Source organism: Carassius carassius, chromosome 46 (assembly GCF_963082965.1).
Source record: "Carassius carassius chromosome 46, fCarCar2.1, whole genome shotgun sequence".
Lineage (NCBI taxonomy): Eukaryota > Metazoa > Chordata > Actinopteri > Cypriniformes > Cyprinidae > Carassius > Carassius carassius.
The window spans coordinates 26,332,881-26,341,627 of record NC_081800.1 but is presented as its reverse complement, the minus strand read 5'-3'; the positions used below and the strand labels follow the sequence as shown (position 1 = coordinate 26,341,627).

Below are 8,747 nucleotides of genomic sequence, written 5' to 3'. Positions count from 1 at the left end.
CTTTTCTTTTCATCATCATCTTTAAGAGTTCATTATCATTTCTGTTCAACTTTATTTCTCAGTTGATGAATCCATCCACAATTCATAAAACACAACACATGCAACTGAGGTACAATAAGTATTGACTTCCAAAAGTAATTGAAATCATTTAAAAATCAAATCGACAGGTAAAAAAAGCCTCAGATCCAAATATTCATTTATCACCAATGAACTGTTTCACAAAAACTTCCTGCTCCGATGTCCAGATCTGAATTTAAAGAAAATCACAAACAGGCTCCGAAGTCCTGAACTGAATCAACCGAGTCGCGAACATGCTCCGAAGTCCCGAACTGAATCAACCGAGTCGCGAACAGGATCCGAAGTCCCGAACTGAATCAACCGAGTCGCGAACAGGCTCCGAAGTCCCGAACTGAATCAAACGAGTCGCGAACAGGCTCCGAAGTCCCGATCTGAATCAAACGAGTCGCGAACAGGATCCGAAGTCCCGAACTGAATCAAACGAGTCGCGAACAGGATCCGAAGTCCCGAACTGAATCAACCGAGTCGCGAACAGGATCCGAAGTCCCGAACTGAATCAAACGAGTCGCGAACAGGCTCCGAAGTCCCGATCTGAATCAAACGAGTCGCGAACAGGATCCGAAGTCCCGATCTGAATCAAACGAGTCGCGAACAGGATCCGAAGTCCCGAACTGAATCAACCGAGTCGCGAACAGGCTCCGAAGTCCCGAACTGAATCAAACGAGTCGCGAACAGGCTCCGAAGTCCCGATCTGAATCAAACGAGTCGCGAACAGGCTCCGAAGTGCCGATCTGAATCAAACGAGTCGCGAACAGGCTCCGAAGTCCCGAACTTAATCAAACGAGTCGCGAACAGGCTCCGAAGTGCCGAACTGAATCAACCGAGTCGCGAACAGGCTCCGAAGTGCCGATCTGAATCAAACGAGTCGCGAACAGGTTCCGAAGTCCCGATCTGAATCAAACGAGTTGCGAATAGGCCCCGAAGTCCCGATCTGAATCAAACGAGTTGCGAATAGGCTCCGAAGTCCCGATCTGAATCAAGCGAGTCGCGAATAGGCTCCGAAGTGGTACATTTTTTGTGGAAACTTCGACCAACGAAAGTAAAAATAAATGCATTTTAATATAGTAAAAATGATTGAGAATGATCTTTCTCTATATTATATTAACATCCTAACGAGCAATGCACCATAAGATCACTTTTACACTATAAAAAAAACATTATATCTGAGCCTATATTAATAACTTCTAGTCTATGTAAAAAAAACATACTATTACGTTATTAAATCATAATTAGTTTTTAAACACTGACAGGAACTTTCAGGTCTGATTCCAAAGTTACTGCATTTATAAAGCAACTCTATGAAAGACTCAGATCACGTATCTAAAAATAAATCGCTATAGTTAAAGAGAAATAATAAGAGGAGTGAAGTTTCCTACCGTTCTGCTGTGTTTGGTCCTCACGCGCGTCTGACGCTCCGCGGCGCGTGTCCGCCCCTCACACGCGCGTTTACAGCGCTAAATTAATCATCTGTGCTAATTATTATACATTTACTTCATTGTCAGCTTCAGGTACTTCATTTATTATTTTTTATTAAAATCCGCAGACGCCAATAACATTTTTTGTTATAATTTACTTTTCACCATTTGTAATCACCCTTAGCACTTGATTATTTAGTTTGTTTTAAGGATGATTTTGATACTAATACTTGTGAACTAATTAAAAAGGCATAGGTATTATAAAACACACACACACACACACACATATATATATATATATATATATATAAACTAAAGTCAATTAAAATGATGTTTAAATGTATAGCTATTATTCAGTTTATTTAAATTTTTTGGTCACATACCATTTCTTTTTAGTATTATTTGATTATATTTTCAGTTAGCTCATAAAGAGGCATCATAATTATATATATATATATATATATATATATATATATATATATATATATATTAGGGGTGTAACGGTTCACAAAATTCATGGTTCGGTTCGATACGATACACTGGTGTCACGGTTCGGTTCGGTACGGTTCGGTACGTTTTAGATACAGCAAAAAGAAAAAGTTGGCAGATAAATTTCCTTGATTTTTAAAAAATGTTTTATTTATTAAAACTAACAAAGTATGTTTTTTTATTTTACATTGAACAATGATGGAGCTATTTTTTACCTTCTATGGTGTTTTCTTAGCAGCATACTGTATAAAACAAAAACGGCTCCTTATATAAAAAAAATGAAAATGTTATATTAGTTATGAACAAATACAAAGATGTAACTTTTTATATGGAACTCTATAACTCTTTATATTGAGTGTGTTTTTACTCAATTGGTTCTCTAAAGGGCTTATGTTTTTTGGAACAAAGCAGGAATTACGGTCTGACTGAAATGGGCTCGTGAAGGAATATTGTAACGGGGCTCAATTACATTAAGCATGTTCTTAAAACCTACGTTTTCCACTACAGAGTAAGGCGCTCGCTCACTCAGTACGCGCTGAAGGCTCGTTGCAAAATGGCTAATGCGTTTAACAGACCAGAAATAGAAGATCCTCCAATAACCAACAGGTCTGGTGTTTGGGTGCACTTTGGATTCCCTGTAAGCTATAATGGTGATGATAGAATCAATGGTAAATAGTAAGGTCTCATATCCGCGGCTATAACGTAAATGTAGCCTACCAATCGCCGTAGTGATGTCTTTTGCCCGGTTTGAATCCGTTGGAAATGTCTGTCTAAATGCTGCGGGGATAGTTTGTTGCGGGTATGTCTCTCCTTTTTTCCGTCTTTTCCCAGATACTGACACACTAAGGTGATGTCGGCGTAAATGAGTTGACATGTTTCAAGTATTCCCGCTGGTGTTTTATTTTATTTTTTTGTATTCCCGCTGGTGTACCCTAGATGTGACATATCGTTGATTTTTTTATCCACCACTCTCTTGCCATCACCATTATAGCTTACAGGGAATCCAAAGTGCACCCAAACACCAGACCTGTTGGTTATTGGAGGATCTTCTATTTCTGGTCTGTTAAACGCATTGGCCATTTTGCAACGAGCCTTCAGCACGTACTGAGTGAGCGAGCGCCTGACTGAGTAGCCTAACATAAACATATAAGTTGGTGTTTTTTTCTTCTTCGGGGGTGTCAGGGGCGTTGCCTGTTACGTCGTTTGGGTTATTGGGCTACCTTGTTGTATATTTTCCAAATATAATTAACAGTGTTGTGGGTAACGCGTTACAAAGTAACGCGTTAGAGTACTTTAATTACTTTTTTCCTGAAATGTGTAACTTAACGCGTTGGTTTCGTGCGTAAGTAATCAGTAACTTCGTTATTTTTTAAAAAAAGTAATCCGTTATTTTAAGGAAAGGAAAATCCCGACTGCAGCCTGCTTTTTGTCAGACAGTATAGGTCTACTGTGCCACCTGCGGATGTATCCGCGGAGCCGAAGCTCTGTGATCGTAAAGTCAAAATACGTCTGTGCCCTGCGCCTGACCCTGTGGGGGGGGGGGGGTGGTTCTCGAACTCCCGGCAAGATGGCAGAGAGGACAGCGTTTGGTTTATGGACTGTGTTAAAGCGAATTTAGGCTTGTGACTGTGAGTGACACTTTAATAATAATTAGTTCGGCTTTTAAGCCTGTGTGGCAGTGAAGGATTTAATTCGGTTTGTTATCATTTTTGTTTGACAGGCAGCTGTTAATTTCTGTTAGATCGTTGGCTGGCTGGTTGTTCATCATTTCTAAATGGATTTAAATCTGCAAGCCTGTTTAAGGTCGTGTTTACAAGTAAGCATACTTGTACTTTGATAACTGCATTATTTAAAGTTAAAGAAAAATCAGGAGTTATCTTGTGGTGCTCATAATATACAGTAGCCTAGGCTACCCGGGCTGGGTAGGTGCGAATTTTGATTAATAATATGTTCTGTGATAATAAATAAATAAAACGCCATGTGGAATAGCCTATTGCTGACTGTCTTTCCTGTTATTGTTATCCTGCAGTGTTCATTTAGTCGGATGACTGACGTTATTCATTGTCAGGAGTCACGACTTCTAGGTGCATTTAAAGGGGCCGGGGGCTGTGTCTGTCATGTGTGAGGAGCTGCAAACGGCTTTTAATTTTTGGTAACGCATGAGTACTCTAACGCGTTACTTTTATGAATAGGTAACGCTGTATCATAACTGATTACTTTTAATTGATGGTAACGTTGTAACCTAACTAACTACTTTCCAAAGTAACTATACCCAACACTGATAATTAATTAGTCCAACGAACCGTTCGGTCCATAATGCGTACCGCGTACCGAACCGAAAGCCTCGTACCGAACGGTTCAATACGAATACGCGTATCGTTACACCCCTAATATATATATATAGTAGTCATAAAATAATAAGTACAATTATTTAATAATGTGAGTGTGAAAATATAAATAGTGATACTTTTGTGTGTGTGTGTGTGTATATATAAATATAAATAATTATCGCTATTTATATATTTTTACATCATTAAGTAATTTTACTAATTATAAAATGATTACTATATACTACCAATAGCCGCGTGTCGACAGCAGGTGTCGCTGTTGCTCTATAATCCCCTGCAGAGACACTGAAATACAACCTTTTTTTGTTTCAAACAGTTCATTGAACAATAATAAATGAAGTACCTGAAGCTGACAATGAAGTAAATGTATAATAATTAGCACAGATGATTAATTTAGCGCTGTAAACGCGCGTGTGAGGGGCGGACACGCGCCGCGGAGCGTCAGACGCGCGTGAGGACCAAACACAGCAGAACGGTAGGAAACTTCACTCCTCTTATTATTTCTCTTTAACTATAGCGATTTATTTTTAGATACGTGATCTGAGTCTTTCATAGAGTTGTTTTATAAACGCGGTAACTTTGGAATCAGATCTGAAAGTTCCTGTCAGTGTTTAAAAACTAATTATGATTTAATAACGTAATAGTATGTTTTTTTTTTTTACATAGAAGTTATTAATATAGGCTCAGATATAATGTTTTTTTATAGTGTAAAAGTGATCTTATGGTGCATTGCTCGTTGGGATGTTAATATAATATAGAGAAAGATCATTCTTAATCATTTTTACTATATTAAAATGCATTTATTTTTTACATTCGTTGGTTGAAGTTATCAGATCGCCACTTCGGAGCCTGTTCGTGACTCGTTTGATTCAGATCGGCACTTCGGAGCCTGTTCGCGACTCGTTTGATTCAGATCGGGACTTCGGAGCCTGTTCGTGACTCGTTTGATTCAGATCGGCACTTCGGAGCCTGTTCGCGACTCGTTTGATTCAGATCGGGACTTCGGAGCCTGTTCGCGACTCGTTTGATTCAGATCGGGACTTCGGATCCTGTTCGCGACTCGCTTGATTCAGATCGGGACTTCGGAGCCTGTTCGCGACTCGTTTGATTCAGATCGGGACTTCGGAGCCTGTTCGCGACTCGGTTGATTCAGATCGGGACTTCGGAGCCTGTTCGCGACTCGGTTGATTCCGATCGGGACTTCGGAGCCTGTTCGCGACTCGGTTGATTCAGATCGGGACTTCGGGGCCTGTTCGCGACTCGTTTGATTCAGTTCGGGACTTCGGAGCCTATTCGCGACTCGTTTGATTCAGATTGGGACTTCGGATCTGTTTGTGATTTTTTTAATTCAGATCTGGACATCGGAGCAGGAAGGTTTTGGGAAACAGTTCATTGGTGATAAATGAATATTTGGACCTGAGGCTTTTTTTTTACCTGTCGATTTGATTTTTAAACGATTTCAATTACTTTTGGAAGTCAATACTTCTTGTACCTCAGTTTCATGTGTTGTGTTTTATGAATTGTGAATGGATTTATCAAATGAGAAATAAAGTTGAACAGAAATGATCATGAACTCTTAAAGATGATGATGAAAAGAAAAGGTAATATTGCATATAAAATTATATCTAAGTATGAAGTAACTTGCGCAATACAGTAAATATTGTTACTCTACCCTAAATCAGTGAAAATGTTTGGCTCAGTTTACAGAAAAGTGTACGTCACACACCCTTTCATTATGATGCAACATAGTTTCCTCTTCAGATGAGTATTTAACATATTTATTATTGTGGGGATTAGTGTGTAAGTGCTATACACACACACACACACACACACACACGCACCGGTCAGAGTTTGGGATCAGAATGATTTATTTTGATGAAAAAAAATGATTATTATAATTTTATTTTACAGGAGTTTACTCATCGAAACTGCATTTATTTGATCAAAAGTACAGGGGGAAAAAGTGAAATATTATTATGAAGTAAAACAACATGTTTCTATTTTAATATACATTAAAATCTATTTTATTTCTGTGATTTTCAGCATCATTACTCCAGTCTTCAGTGTCACATGATCTTCAGAAATCATTATAATATGATTATTTATTATCAGAGTTGTGCTGCTGAAACTGTGATATTCTTTCAGGATTCTTTGATGAATGAAAAGATAAAAAGAAGAGAATTTATTTAAAATAGAAGTCTTTTCGAACAATAAACACTAGAGTTCAAAAGTTTGTGGTCAGTAAAATTTATTCTTTCTTTCTAAAAAAAATCTTTTCTGGTAAGTTTCCACAAAAAAAATTTACCACTTCGGAGCCTGTTCGCGACTCGTTTGATTCAGATCGGCACTTCGGAGCTTGTTCGCGACTCGTTTGATTCAGATCGCGACTCGTTTGATTCAGATCGGCACTTCGGAGCCTGTTCGCGACTCGTTTGATTCAGATCGGCACTTCGGAGCCTGTTCGCGACTCGTTTGATTCAGATCGGGACTTTGGAGCCTGTTCGCGACTCGTTTGATTCAGATCGGCACTTCGGAGCCTGTTCGCGACTCGTTTGATTCAGATCGGGACTTCGGAGCCTGTTCGCGACTCGTTTGATTCAGTTCGGGACTTCGGAGCCTGTTCGCGATTCGGTTGATTCAGATCGGGACTTCGGAGCATGTTCGCGACTCGTTTGATTCAGATCGGGACTTCGGAGCTTGTTCGCGTCTCGTTTGATTCAGATTGGGACTTCGGAGCTTGTTCGTGACTCGTTTGATTCAGATCGGGACTTCGGAGCCTGTTCGCGTCTCGTTTGATTCAGATTGGGACTTCGGAGCCTGTTCGCGATTCGGTTGATTCAGATCGGGACTTCGGAGCATGTTCGCGATTCGTTTGATTCAGATCGGGACTTCGGAGCCTGTTCGAGACTCGTTTGATTCAGTTCGGGACTTCGGAGCCTGTTCGCGATTCGGTTGATTCAGATCGGGACTTCGGAGCATGTTCGCGATTCGTTTGATTCAGATCGGGACTTCGGAGCCTGTTCGCGTATCGTTTGATTCAGATTGGGACTTCGGAGCCTGTTCGTGACTCGTTTGATTCAGATCGGGACTTCGGAGCCTGTTCGCGTCTCGTTTGATTCAGATTGGGACTTCGGAGCCTGTTCGTGACTCGTTTGATTCAGATCGGGACTTCGGAGCCTGTTCGCGACTCGGTTGATTCAGTTCGGGACTTTGGAGCCTGTTCGTGACTCGTTTGATTCAGATTGGGACTTCGGAGCCTGTTCGTGACTCGTTTGATTCAGATCGGGACTTCGGAGCCTGTTCGCGACTCGGTTGATTCAGTTCGGGACTTCGGAGCCATTTCGTGACTCGTTTGATTCAGATCGGGACTTCGGAGCCTGTTCGCGACTCGTTTGATTCAGATCGGGACTTCGGAGCCTGTTTGTGATTTTTTAAATTCAGATCTGGACATCGGAGCAGGAAGTTTTTGTGAAACAGTTCATTGGTGATAAATGAATATTTGGATCTGAGGCTTTTTTTACCTGTCGATTTGATTTTTAAATGATTTCAATTACTTTTGGAAGTCAATACTTCTTGTACCTCAGTTGCATGTGTTGTGTTTTATGAATTGTGGATGGATTTATCAACTGAGAAATAAAGTTGAACAGAAATGATCATGAACTCTTAAAGATGATGATGAAAAGAAAAGGTAATATTGCATATAAAATTATATCCTCCTATGTAAATTATATTCCTCCTCAGATGATTATTTAACATGTTTATTATTGTGGGGCATTAGTGTGTAAGTGCTATACACACACACACACACACACACACACACACACGCACACACACACACACACACACTGGTCAGAGTTTGGGATCAGAATGATTTATTATGTTTTTTTTTTCTCACAGAAATAAATGATATTTTAAAGGATATTAAAATAGAAACCATTATTTTATATATTTTATTTTGATAAGTTTGAATTATTACTGATTTTTGACTGTAGCATCACTACCAAAAACCACGTGTCGACAGCAGGTGTCGCTGTTGCTCTATAATCCCCTGCAGAGACACTGAAATACAACCTTTTTTTGTTTCAAACAGTTCATTGAACAATAATAAATGAAGTACCTGAAGCTGACAATGAAGTAAATGTATAATAATTAGCACAGATGATTAATTTAGCGCTGTAAACGCGCGTGTGAGGGGCGGACACGCGCCGCGGAGCGTCAGACGCGCGTGAGGACCAAACACAGCAGAACGGTAGGAAACTTCACTCCTCTTATTATTTCTCTTTAACTATAGCGATTTATTTTTAGATACGTGATCTGAGTCTTTCATAGAGTTGTTTTATAAACGCAGTAACTTTGGAATCAGATCTGAAAGTTCCTGTCAGTGTTTAAAAACTAATTACGATTTAATAACGTGTTG

The 8,747-nt window shown here is 39.7% G+C and overlaps 1 long non-coding RNA gene across 3 annotated transcripts; it reads right to left on the bottom strand.

The window, feature by feature from the left end:
- Window positions 1-5,146: 5,146 nt before the first annotated feature.
- On the bottom strand, window positions 5,147-8,426 carry LOC132129254 (uncharacterized). 3 transcript variants are annotated; one of them, XR_009428465.1, is made up of 2 exons: window positions 8,139-8,426; window positions 5,147-6,137 (listed from the first exon to the last, which is right to left on the bottom strand). It is a non-coding gene; the product is annotated as an uncharacterized LOC132129254 (long non-coding RNA). The 3 variants fall into 3 exon arrangements; XR_009428464.1 differs by having other exon boundaries at window positions 8,147-8,426; XR_009428466.1 differs by having other exon boundaries at window positions 8,153-8,426.
- Between the last annotated feature and the right edge of the window lie 321 nt (window positions 8,427-8,747).